The following is a 13,712-nucleotide window of genomic DNA, read 5'->3' on the forward strand; positions in this document are numbered from 1 at the left end:
CGATCGTCAACACACTTGCTGAAGCTGAACCTGTACTCCAATGCATTTTTTTTTAAATTGGTATGGCACAAGTGGAAGCCATAAAAGACAAGGAGAATCCACTCCTTAAGATGATGATAGAAACTCCAATCCAGGAGCAAAGACTCTAATCCAAGAAATAAAAGACAATAACAATGGTGTTTAACCAAACAAACTTAATAGTTTTATTGATCAAATAATAGCGAGCTCGCAAGCTGCTTTGAAAACAGAAACCACGACTACTTATAACTATTAAACTCAACGAACTACACGTAAGTGTAGTTTATCCTAACGACTTTACTAACAAGATAAGCCGGATAACTACTTTTGACTTATCTTATTAGACTTGCGCACTAGCCAACTAACAGAATAAGGTAAATCCTAACAAAACAGGCTCAATAATGAATATGGACTGCCTAATAAGATTCGCATAAGAAAAGACCCTAAATACGTTCCGTATCAAAAATAGAGTAGATTACCAAAACAGAGAGTTAATCATTTGATTCAGTCTCATTTGGAACAAATGATGGCTGAATCTGCAAGATTGATGCCTTCTAAAACAAGTACAATAGAGTTTGTATTACATATATTTTGAGCTTTGCCATAGTCGAAAGCAATTAAGAAAATTAAAAACATAGGTATATAATTAAACCAGCAGTCTGCCAAATCTTCCTTCCTTCCTTTCTGGCCAATAAGTCACCAACTTTATTAACCCAACTCTCGTGCCATTTGGTTTGCAACTTTGTCTTATGTTGGTATAAGTTAATTATCTTATATTGGTATAATTTAATTAAATAGTAAAGCAATATCGCAATCTGGCAATCGGTCTAGTGGAATGATTCTCCCTTAAGCTTACATTCTTCCCCAACAAAGAAGACACCTTAATTAGTTGGAAATTTTATCTCCTGCGACTATATTTATTCCAGGAGCCGTCTCTCGAGTAAACGAGAATATGGATTGCTGTTTCCTGACCCTCCATAAAAATGGTGTTGTCGGAGCCGTTAAGTTTTGGTCACACAGAACGACCTTTTTAGTGGGTTTTAATTCTCTATAGAAACTTACACTTGAAAGGAGATATCATAATGCTAATCACGTATGATTGATCGTTCGTGTCTCCCTCCAGGGTATGTCCATACAAAACAAATATTACACCCATCATTCATTTGATATGGAAATCCGTTCAGCGTTTGAAGCTGCAGCAAATTATTTTGAAAGAGGCCGGGGATGACAATTTAATCAAATTGTTGAAGATACTTTGGGTGACAAGTTGGGATGTTTTTTTTTTGAGAAAATTGGTTGAGAGATTGAAACTCTAGCGAATAAATGAAAGAGGTGGTGAGAACTGAAAACTGATTAGGTCTGTGAAGGCAGTATATATATATATGTGTGTGTGAGTTTGGAGGTAGAAGATTCTTTCGTCAGATCAAGTCCTTCAGTGGTTGTTGAGTTGTAACCCACATCTCAGTTCAGTATAAAGCAAAGTTTGGAATCAGTAAACTCCAACCATTGATACTGAAATCCATTTATATTGTAAGGGTGTTTTTCCTTGTTTTGCCATCTATTAGTACATGATGCCTTTTTCCATATTTCAAACGCGACAAAGAATTCCATCTCATCTTGCCTAACTTGTTCTTGTTCCATTTCTCTTTATCATTGTTCTCTATAAAATGCTGATAGTTTATCGATTTTGGGAGTGTCTTTGGGGAGTGTGAGTGGAGAATTATTGGAGTGAAAAGATGTAAAAGGACGGGTTCTTTCTGACTAAGGTTTTTGAACCGTCCATCACTTCCTATGCAACGACAGATAATTTCTTTGTTCGTACCTTCTTTCTCAAAAATGTGGATCTTCCTCTTACGGCCCTTGAATTAGTACGAGTTGCTTCTACATCCAAATTGATTCAGTTCGTTCCATTGTCTTTCAATTCAGCTTTATGAATAATACCAAGAGCATCGGCTCTTGCTGTGCGAGTTCAACCACTCGACAACATTGGAATTTCAACCCATGGGTCCCATCCCATGCATCCATGAACTTTAGAGTTTAATTTGTCCTTAATCATCCACGTACGACTCTCTTCGGAAATGGTTGTGTTTGTAATTCTTTTTCTTATACTAAAAATAAATTTATTAATTAGATGCATTGCAGCAGAAATCATCTTTCACCAGAGTAGTTATAAAATCTGGAAAGTTTGACATATAAAGAAAATTTGCTTCTTCTTCTCTTGCTTTACGAGTTAAAGAGTGCGCTACATTATTACCAAAATCAGAGCTTACTACCTCTATTACTCTTAATTTTCACTCTCTCAACTATATTTGAGTTGAACCAATGAACCTGCGATTGTTGTTCCATCACAAACTTTATCACATTATCACAGTCCATCTCAAAAATAACTTTGTCTATCTACAACTCTTCCATCCAGTTTACTGCCAATTCCAATGCTTTACACTCAGAATTCTCGGTCCCATAATCCTCATCCACTTCCTCATCAAATTTCATACCTTGAGCACCTAAACATATACCTGCAAAATTACGAATTATTAAACGAATGCTTCCTTTTGCTGGAATAAAAGAGCCATCAATATTAATCTTCACAAAATCTTTTTCAGAAGGAGTCCAAACTTTGATTTGTAAACTGTTTATAGTACTAGGAAAAGAAACAGAACATCAACACATTGTCGTATAAGATTATTAATTCTAGTACTTGTGCTCCGCACATTAGGCTTAACTCTCTGAAAGATTAGAGAACATCTGTCTTTCCAGATGTACCACATGTTACACATTAATCTGCAAACATAATTTGCATTATTCAAACATAAGACTGTATCATTGTTGTCATCTGAAGTGAACCAAGAGATAATCCAAGCTTGGACAATTGGAAAATTACCTACAATAGTATCTAACTGAATATTCATTCCTAACCAAATAGATCTAGCAAAAGGACACTCAAAGAACATATGTCTCATAGATTCTATGCTACAGTCACAAAGAGAACAAATAGTTTGTATCTCAGACTTATAAACTGATATTTTAGCTCCAACAGGGTCTATGTCTTTGATGCATTTCCATATAAATAGTTACACTCTATGAGGAATTCTACTATACCATAAGTGAGACCAAACCTTTTTGGGAATGTTATCCATGGAAACAATGCTATTAATATCATCAGAGCAGCTAGCGTTGTAAGCACTTTTTACAGAAAATTTTCCTTTTCTGTCAGGTTCCCAAATAATAAAATCTTCTCCTGAAGTGGAAATCTGCATATTAAGAATAAGATCAACACAATCTTGAGAAAAGAGAGAATTAAGAATATTTATATCCCATTCTCTTGTGCCTGATAAAAAAAATCACAGACCAAGTTAAAATTATTATAACTAGATGCACCTACAATAGATACAAGTAGGCTATAGAGACCTACAATCCAACAATCTAGCCATATGCTAATTTTTGTACCACATCTAACATCACAAATTATGTGTTGTTTTATAATCTCTAAACCAGAATAAAAACTTCTCCATAACCAAGAGCCGTCATCCTTAAGTTTATCTAGATGCAGAAAGTTACCATCTTTAGAGTATTTGGCTTTAAGAATTTTGAAACAAAGAGACTCTTCATCATTACAATCTCTCCAAGCAACTTTAAAAAGAAGAGCAGTATTAAAGTGTTCTAAGTTTCTAAATCCTAATCCTCCTAAAGCTTTTGTGATCATAAACTTATTCCATCCAGTGAAGTAAAGACCTTTTTCTTTACCCCACCAAAATTGTTTTTGCAAAGTGTCCATATGAGCTATCATAGTTTTAGGGATCTTAAAACTACCCATTTGATGAGAAGGGAGAGTGTTAAGCACATGTTTTACCATTGTAAGTCCTCGACTGAAGTTGATGCAATGATGCATCATGCAACAAGGCAGCCAAAGAAGATCATCACTAGCCTGTTAACATTGTTGTTAAGTCTGTTACAAGAAGACATGGTTTTTTCTTTTTTGATGTTGTGCACTTTAGTTTGCAGACTTTTTGGGTGTTTGTAGTTTGTTTTTCATGTGTGATGTGTCTGAGAAACTGGGAGTAGTTTGTGTGGGTTTGTCTTTCAGGTTACACTGAACATTTTGAACAAAAACTCTTTACTCTGTTAAATTTCAACATTTATTTATGTGTTCCCAGCAACCGGATTTTATCGAAAAAAAAATCCGATATCCGATAGCTTAACCTTCACCTTATCGGATTGAAATTTTTGGGTTCCGCCGGATGTTACTGGATATAAGATATATCCGCCAACCCTTGACCTTAACCTTATCGATATGGCCAATATCGGACGGATTTTTATCCGTTGCCACCGTGACAACAACATCGACTCATCTTTTCTTACCATTGAAACATCTAGAATTTTTTTCGAGCCAGACATTCTAACAAATGCTTGCACGAACACATTTCCACGCAACTTTACCATAAGAATTATAGACAGGCCAAGAATTGTGTAACTCGAGCAAATTCAAAAAGGTAGGCAATTGGGTCTCGGCTCGAGCACAAAAGTACACCAGATTTGTTGGATATAAATGCATTCCCAAAATAAATGATCAGAAGACTCATTTACCCGATTGTACAAAGAACACAAAGAAGGACAGGGATTACCTATGGAAGAAGTTACATTGCAATTTTTCCTCAGTAGATTATCAACAGTTGTGAGCTTGCATTGGACTAGTTGCCGCAAGAAAAACCCCACTTTGACACCAAAGAAGCGTCCAAGATGTAATCGTTTGTTTATATATATATATATATATATATATATATATATATTTATATATGCAGATTTGACCGAAAAACAACCACTTTTATCGCTAACCCAAGTAATTTCATCTTCTACTTCAGGGTTAAACTATACATTACTGAGAACGGAGACAAGAGAAGTCAACTCAGAAATTTCTCTACCGTACAAGTAAAATTCTAGATGAAAACCTTCTAAAGGTTTACACCAATGAAAACTTTTCTTTTCTGCTAAATTATGCCACAGAAAATCTCTAATAATTGTTTCAATCTTATGAATCACAGAGGAAGGAGCCATAAAATGGGAGAATTAATATATGGCTAAATTTAATAGCAGCTTTTAATTAGAGTAAGCTTACCAGCCCTTGATAAAGAGCTTCTTTTCCGACTATCAAGTCTGGATTTACATTTCTCAACTACTCTATCCCAAATGAACGACACTATCATACCAATCACCCACTGGACTAGGTGCATTTACTTATTTGCCATATTATTTGCTCAAACAAGAATGATAGAACTAGTACGTGATGTCTACTTATAGAAAAGAGAAAATTTTAAAAAAAATAAAATATATATATATATATATAAAATGTATTAGTCTTATTCTTCCTATCTGCATCTTGATCAACCAATGGGCAATTGGTCTAGTGGTATGATTCTCGCTTAGGGTGCGAGAGGTCCCGAGTTCAATTCTCGGATTGCCCCACTTTTTGTATTCTTTTTAGTTTGTTTTTTTTTGTTCATTCTTTAGTTTTTTTTTGCGTCTTCTGATCTCTTCTAGGTCTAGTGGGTTACTAGTGGACATGTTTCCAAGGTTCTCACTTATCAGAAAGAAGACTTTACTGGAGGTGTTAATTTGTCGAAGATAAAAAAATATTTGGGTATGTGAGAGAGAGGAGTTAGAAGAATCAAGTGTTTTATATGGAGTTGGAAATAAAGACATTACCAAAATTCATATCCTTGTAATATCTCCCTTGAGAACCAAACACGTAGTCTCTGGAACCCATTGTCAACGGATATGCTCACATTAGGCCGTTCATGTTGTCCTCCTTTGAAAGTTTGCATTTCTAGTAAAGGTGGCTGATGGTTTTTTTTGTTTTTGTTTTCAGGTATGGTACTCGGTCTAGACCCGCTCTCAATACCTGATGAAAATTCTGTATCTCCTCCTATAACTTCAGAGTTGAATCCCGAAATTAAATATATACAGTGAAGAAACGAAGAGTCGGGCTGAATGATGGTACATCAAAAGATGTAAACACATCTTTGAGAGAAGATATCATAATGCTGAGAATCACGGATCGTATCTCCCTCCAGGGTACATGTGATGATTCCCACAGAAAACAAACATTACGCCCATTCATTTGATATGGGAATCGATCGAGAGGATTTTGAAGCTGCAACAAATTACTCGAAAGGGTAGAGGGTATTTTTTGTGACAAGCTGAGATGTCTCTGAGAAGATTGATTCCGAGATTGAAACTGCAACATCAAATATATCGAAGAGTGTGACTGGAGAATTATTGGAGTGAAATGAATGAAAGTTGAGGAAGAACTGGTCAAAAGTAATTTGAACGGGTGTCAGTAAATGGGTCGGATACTTAGGAGCCCATCATTAACTAATGGGCACCTGGGAGGAACTTGGTGGGTTTGCCCAGTAATAAAATGCTCGACAGTGCAACACTTTGAAGTTTTTTTTTTTTGAAGCATGAAATTCATTAAAAAACTAAAGGGCTATTATAAGAGGGTATGAGATACCGCAAGGTTCATGAATTACAATTATATTGGTAACATGATATTGGAACAGAAATTGAATAACAATCTTCAAATCGGAGTTGCATCGGAGTCAAAGGTCAAAAGACCTTCGGTCAATGCTTTCCACAAGAAAAGTTGTGTTTTTGATAGACAAAATAGTGCCCATAACTTATATGATGGTAGAGGAGTCCGAAGCGATTGACCTGAGATGCTAGACAAAAATTTGTATCTGCGTATTGCTCGTATGTTACCAGTCTATTTCCTTTTGTTTCTGCTTCATCCATTGTGAATCTTATAGATTGAGTTTCCTTTTGTTTTTCTGCCCGAACTGAAGAGCTAAATCTTGGACTTTATTACACTTAAACGTGAACTATTATACGTAAATTAACACTGTAATACACTGAAATAAAAAAAAAAGTAAAACATGGCTAGAAATAACAAACAAGCAACAAAAGTTTTAATAATACCAAAGAACTACTAATAAAGTGCAAATAAACTATTGCTATTTCAAATTAAGACAATAACAAAAATGGAATAGAGTTTACCTGAGGCCGCACAACGGGAATCAAATAGGTTAGGAGGTAGGATATAGATAGGTCAACCAGGTTTGATACGTTAATTTCCATCAACTTAACCGAGCTAAGCTCAAGAATTTTATCAATTTAAAGGAAGAGATGAAAAATAATTAGGCTGATTATGAAGATTGAAGTTGGGTTGTTCACAAGTAACCAAGAAAGATCCAAGGAAAGTAAAATTAATCGTCCATGAATATTAACTCAAACCTTTTTTTCTTCTTTTTTTTTTTTTTTTTTTTTTTTAGAACCAAAACAAAATTCAAACCAACCAAATATAGAAATCACTAGAAGATACAAACTCTGAACTCTAACAAGGGGATAAAGTCTTAAAGAAGAAATTTTGACAAACAGGAAGAAGGAAGATTAAACGGATTTTTTTCTTTCTTCTTTTCCTTTTCTTTTATCTGATATGAAAAAGGATTTTCAAATCAATCTGAAATCGTAATTTTGAAAACTAATTTTTAGATAAAAACAGGGTAAGGGTTTTCAACAGGTCGGTGAATCAAAACTAGAACATAAGATTTTTTTATTTTTTTTTCCTCTTTTTTATAGAAAATCCAGATCGGGATTTATTCCACCGATCATCACCAAAAGCAAAGCAAACAAGGGAATCAGGAGTCCCAAACAATATCCATGAAAAAACAAGATCAAATCTAATTACCATGAAAGGAATCAACCGAAATCTAAATAAAAATCAGCCATCTGAAGTTATAAAACTACCTGGAAACAGATCTATATCCTTTCTCTTGTTCGTTCATCACCCCCATGTGAGACCCCAGAGTAAACCCCGGAGGGTTCACCCAATAGCCGTCGTTAGGAGATTTCTGAATCTAAGGTTTACCGTTAGGTTTTTCTCTTTTATTTGGAGACAACACTTTGAAGTGTTTTCAATACATATTTAGAAATAGCTTTTCCACTATTAATACTAATATTTCAAAATGACATCTAAAACTGAAACTAAAAAAAAAAAAAACACAGGAACACTTCAGCTTCTAAAATCCAGATATATCGTTAATCAATATTTATTTACTTTGGGTTCTCCCAAAAAACAAACAGATGGGATATTCATATCTCTTAGAATCATCTCTTGTTGCTAGTAAAATGAGCATGCTCTGCAAGAAAAGGAAAAAAAATACAAACTATGAAACTAGTTTTTGTAGGGATTTTATGGTACCAAATATATGTACCTGGTATTGGAAATCTAACTTACAAAATATGTCACCGAAAAAGAGCCTTGTGTTTGTTGACATATTTAAAGCCGAGAGAAAAATCACCCATTTTCGACATTTCCTCTTAAAACTCTGAAGGCGAAGGGTTGATTTCTCCTTTAACTTTCACTACAAAACAGGTGGCTTCTAGGGACGGCCATTTTTTCAAAACCGTCCCTAGAGATGGTTATTTGGGACGTTCATGGTCTGACCGTCCCTATAGGTCACGGGATAATTAATTTAAGGCTATTTTTAGGACGTCCCTAAAAGAAAGTATGACAAAAAAGTATTAGTGACGGTAGAATAGGGGACGGACACAAAACCGTCACAAATGCTTCTTGGGACGGTTTTAGGGCTTCTTGGGACACTTTTTGGCCGTCCCAAGAGGCCTTCTATTTTGTAGTGTTTAACAAAGATTATCTTCACGTTAATTTTTACTTCATCACTAGCCACGTTTTCTAATATTCCTTATGTCCCACAATAGACGACCTACTAATTACATTTAGCCATCCCCCGACTGGCGTGAACCACCATTATCATGCAATTCCTTTCCTAGGCCAAAATGCGTTAAATTCACAAAATAAGTTTGAGGATGAAGCTTCATCTCATGCCAATAACGCATCTTTGAGCATGCACCACGAAAAAAAGTACCGCTATTACGTGTATTTAGGAACTAGTACACAAATATCTACATATTTATTTAATTTTTTTTAACCTCCTTAATGTTAATTTCCAGACCCACCACTGCATCAAAACCTGTGATAGTGGCATTAGGGTTACAGATACCGTCTGGATAGAAGATTCTTACTACTTTGTACTCATTGCTTAAATGAAAGTAACAAAATTCGCTCATAATGTCATCTTTTGCTCGTTCATATCTTGAAAAGTTCGTGTATTCTCTTGTAATTGGATGAAATATATGGATTAGATCCCCAAAAGGGCCAAAACAGTCATGAGTTATAGCAAAAACAAACTAAACCACTGAAAGAACCAACAATGATTCTTCCTCCCATACCTACATCAAGTGGAGGACGGTTGATCTTAGTTGTACTTGTTGTATAACAAAACTTATTTGGATGAGAGTTCTTCCAAATCTCATCAAAACTTATTTGGAAAGAACAAGGCTTCTATGAGTTCCCTAATAGGGTTTAAATCCGCTCATGCATGCGGCTATATTAACAATAAACATGCTAAAGTTGTAAAGAACTTTTTTTTTTCTGATCGGCTGAAGCTGTAAAGTACATTGTTTTTGTCGAATTGAGCCAGATAATCTTCAAACATGTAAAGAACATTGTATAGACAGAGAAGTTCATTAATTAAATCGGGTGAAAGATTAACTTCAAGTTTTAGGAACATATCTCTTCCAAACAATTGGATATACTTATTTTTGGCTGCACATACCAAACTAACACTACACCATTTTTTAGTCATAGCAACTGCGTGTTTCAGTTGCAAAGTGGGGTTGCAACAGAGAGAAACTGTTACGAAAATCGATGTTGCAATATTTTGCAACGGATGGAAAGCAGTTGCGCATTTTCGGTCGCAATAGTTTCGAACTGTTGCAAAGTTAAAATTTCGGGACTATTTCAACAGTCTCGAAGTTGACATGTCGCAACAGGTTGCTGCAGTTGCGAAATTTTTGCAACCACAAAAAAAATAGTGGTTTTGACCGGTCAAAACCATGTCCAAAGTACAATTTCAGGCAACAAAATCAAGTTACCCCTGTACATTTAAAATCAAATCAATCCAACAAAATTACCAAAAAAGTTGAAATTAAATGAACATTATTAACTAACTTCATTTTACAAGTTCAACAAACTACAATCTCTCAAGTTCCAAATGTGAAAACAATAACATAACACTATAAAAATCACCACCACTACCACCATCACTAGTAGAACTATCGTCGCGAAATTTTCTTACCAGCTCATACAGTTCATTCCCTTGCTCCGCCATGTACTCATAGCAAACCTGGACACAGTAAAAAGTGGAAGCCTTAGTACCTTAATCAACTAAATTTCCAGAACTCAGACCAAGGAGATCAGTAAAACACTCACATGAAGGTTCTGATTTCTACATGAAGCCTGAAAATTTCATGAACAAAAACATTGCTTTAGTTGGAAATAGGGTCTCCTCAATGTACAATTCGCAACATGGTTTCCTCATCTCTACTTATTCCCTTACCTTCCAAAACATAAGAAGTAAGAATAAAAGAAGTCATGCACTACTGAAGCAGAAACCACATTATCATTTCTATCAATTTATGATGCAGTGGGATGTGTCGGTTGCAATATGTGTCCTCTAATTGTAACAAATGAAATCATACTGAATAAATAGAAAGGATTTCTGAAATCCTGCAAACACCCATCAGCTTACCCAAATGATAGGTTCAGTGGCAGGAAAGATGGATGAAGCATGCTCGAAAAGAGAAAGACCAGCTCTTAAGATGGGTACAATCGGCAGTATAAAAGGGCATAAATAAGTCAACCTTGAAATGTTGTAAACTATGAAAAGGGTTTTCGTCACTACAGCATGTGATGCTGTTGAAAGCACTCCGAGATGTATTCTCTAGCTGGATATCACAGATGAGGGCATATTGCTTTGTGGCCTAGCTTGATGCCTTACTCCAACATGCAAATTCTCATTCTAATCTCTCTACACAAAAAGTAAACAAAAGATCAGAAGCAATCCTAAAAAGAGATAGAGAAACGGTTGGAAATTTAAAGCCCCGGTACCTGAGAAAAACAAAAGTATCCCCTGCAACCAATCTCTTATAAGTGACAAACGTACTTCAACTAGTTGTAAGTAAATGTCGTCGAGGTTGACATGTCCATGTAATAATCAGCAGTAGTTAATTGCAAGGACATGGACAAATAAGTATGGGCTTCCGTGATACACGAATAATTTTTATATCTATATATTGTTCTTCGTTTCTAAACGTATTATCTTATGTTATGATTATCGAAATTTGGAATAAACTACTACTACTACTACAACATACCTCTAAAAATATGCTTAAACCGATGAAGATCCTTTGCAATCAATTCCTGAGTTGGTGTCGCTTGGGTCATATCCTACAGAATGTGAAAACAAAAAACAAAAGAATAAGAGTGAAAATGAAATGAAACAAGTTTTACTAACTGAGGTAAACTTTAATTAGCATGTTTCTGAAGAACAGAGAACCATCCATGAGTACTAGTATCAGATGCAGTCAAAATCTTGCAAAAAGATTGAACACCCTCTCTTGGTGGTTCTTGTGTCCATGGATCAGGACTACTAGGTTCATTCGGCTAAAATGCAACAAAAACACACAAACAACAAACAAAAAGCTTATAAGTATACAAATCGACAAAATCAACAAAAGAGGAAAAACACTTCTATGAGAGATTGATTGATTCCTTACATCATCTTCTGATTGCAAAGTCACTCTTGCATAAATCTTATCATTTTCTTGTCCATCCTAGGAAAAAATGTTCAAAGTCCAATTAGCATCATACTAGACATTATAACATAAAGAAGATCTAAATATAGAGAAGAATCAAGACTAATACATGCCAGTAATTCGATATGAACAACTCGACAAAGAATCTTTGAAGGTGGAGTAAGCATAAGAATTCTCTGAGCCAATTCTTTATTTTTTCAATGCTTCTAACTATAAAAACAAAAGAAAAAAACCCAAATTATGTACCAAATTAGCTCAAAATTTCACCAGAAAAACACAAAATGGATGAAGAATGGAGAATGAAAATCAGTTTAGATATGACGAGTCTTACTTGGTCCATTTGACCTTGAGGGAAGTAAGAAACTCTTTCACCAACATCAACAAGAGGACCAACACAAGCTCTACATAACTCTGAATATAGATCATTACATCCATAACCTAGATAAATCCAACCAAACTCAAAGTCAGACAATGTCAAGATAAAAACTCAGAGAAACGAGAAGCTTGATTTCAAATTTATGAATCAAAACCCAGAAAAATTAAGAGAACCCCGTTATCAAAATCAGAAAAATGAGCTTCATTTCTAATTTCTGAATCAAAATCCAGAAAAATTAAGAGAACTCCATTTACAAACACTAAAAAAGGAGCTATATTTCTAATTTCATAATAAAACCCAGAAAAATCAAAACCTCACCTGTATTTTTTACTTTCCAGAGCTATTAAACATAAACGCCATTAAAACCAGTAAACCACCACCACCAGCACCACCACCACCTCCTCTCTCACAACAAAACCAAATAAATAAGTAATAAAAACCCTAAAAATTTAAGAAAAAATCGCAATAACAATTAAAAAAAAAACAGAAGATCAATTGCTTGATTATATATTCTCACTCAAAAAATCCTAAATCTAAGAAAAAATCACAGAATACTAACCACCACAATTGATTGCAGAACGTTGAGTAAAGTTTTAGAGCAACCAATACATCAATAAGATTACCCCCTTTCGTAAATATCAACAGCTACAACCTAAAAACACCATAATAATAGAGAATGTTATCATCCAAGCCAGATCTACTCGTTCATCAGAAACGTCACATCTGTTTAAAGTAAATCTAGGGTTATGGGTTAGATGTTGGTTTTCAATTTGATAGATAATCATTCAAAAGATGCAGCAGACAATGATGAAGAACCTAGGTTTTCATTTAAACGATTTGAATCAAATGATTTTTTTTTTTTCTGAAAGAGATGAGATCGAGAGAAAGAAAGTTAATAGATATGATTTCTGCTGAGAGATGAGAAAGAACGTGATTTAAATTGGGTATCAGATGGTAAGCGAGGCAGAACAAGAGAGAGACGACAATGAGAGGCTAAAATCGATAATAAGTTAGATGGAGAACCGAGTCAGCTTTTCCGAGTATCTGCATGGGCTGAATAGTGAGTCAGCTAAAAGTGTGGACAGGCACACTCACGATTCGCACGCATACAACTCCAATATGTTGTGAATCGTAACAGGATCAAACAGTTGTGAATTTTGTAACAAAGGGGAACTGTTGCAAAAGTTTCGCAACTGAAAATTCGCAACAGAGACAAAGCTGTTGCGAAATCTAGTTACTAATCCTTAAATTTGGTGTAGTGTAATTTTTAAATTCCAAGGAGTTGAGAACAAACCATGTGGTGGACCGAGAAAGGGATAAAAACCATGGCGAATTCAGAAAAGACAAGCTAGACGGGTCAAGGAAATTGTTGTTGACTGCGTTAAAGAAAATTGATAAAGAAATTGATGTAATTAAAATCATGGATCTATTATCAACAACAAACCAAACCCGGGCGGTTACTGCACGAGTGATATTCTAGTCCAAAGAACAAAAAATAATGTTAATTTTTTAATATCATTTTTACCATTAATTTGCATTAACTGGACTTCCACCCATAACTTGTTTTTAGCATTTAGTTATGAGAAGA

General features: G+C 34.9%; 1 long non-coding RNA gene and 1 other non-coding gene across 4 annotated transcripts; one reads left to right on the forward strand and one right to left on the reverse strand.

Annotated features, from left to right (window-relative positions):
- Positions 1-5,405: 5,405 nt before the first annotated feature.
- TRNAP-AGG lies at positions 5,406-5,477 on the forward strand. Its single transcript has one exon. It is a non-coding gene; the product is annotated as a tRNA-Pro (tRNA).
- A 4,478-nt stretch (positions 5,478-9,955) lies between these two features.
- Positions 9,956-12,522, reverse strand: LOC113277858. Of its 3 annotated transcripts, XR_003325176.1 has the most exons (10): positions 12,443-12,522; positions 12,080-12,186; positions 11,858-11,958; positions 11,710-11,766; positions 11,490-11,596; positions 11,308-11,380; positions 11,042-11,101; positions 10,683-10,961; positions 10,364-10,490; positions 9,956-10,277 (listed from the first exon to the last, which is right to left on the reverse strand). It is a non-coding gene; the product is annotated as an uncharacterized LOC113277858 (long non-coding RNA). The 3 variants fall into 3 exon arrangements; XR_003325175.1 differs by lacking the exon at positions 11,042-11,101; XR_003325174.1 differs by lacking the exon at positions 11,042-11,101 and having other exon boundaries at positions 11,308-11,596.
- Between the last annotated feature and the right edge of the window lie 1,190 nt (positions 12,523-13,712).

This window comes from Papaver somniferum, chromosome 5, assembly GCF_003573695.1.
Source record: "Papaver somniferum cultivar HN1 chromosome 5, ASM357369v1, whole genome shotgun sequence".
Lineage (NCBI taxonomy): Eukaryota > Viridiplantae > Streptophyta > Magnoliopsida > Ranunculales > Papaveraceae > Papaver > Papaver somniferum.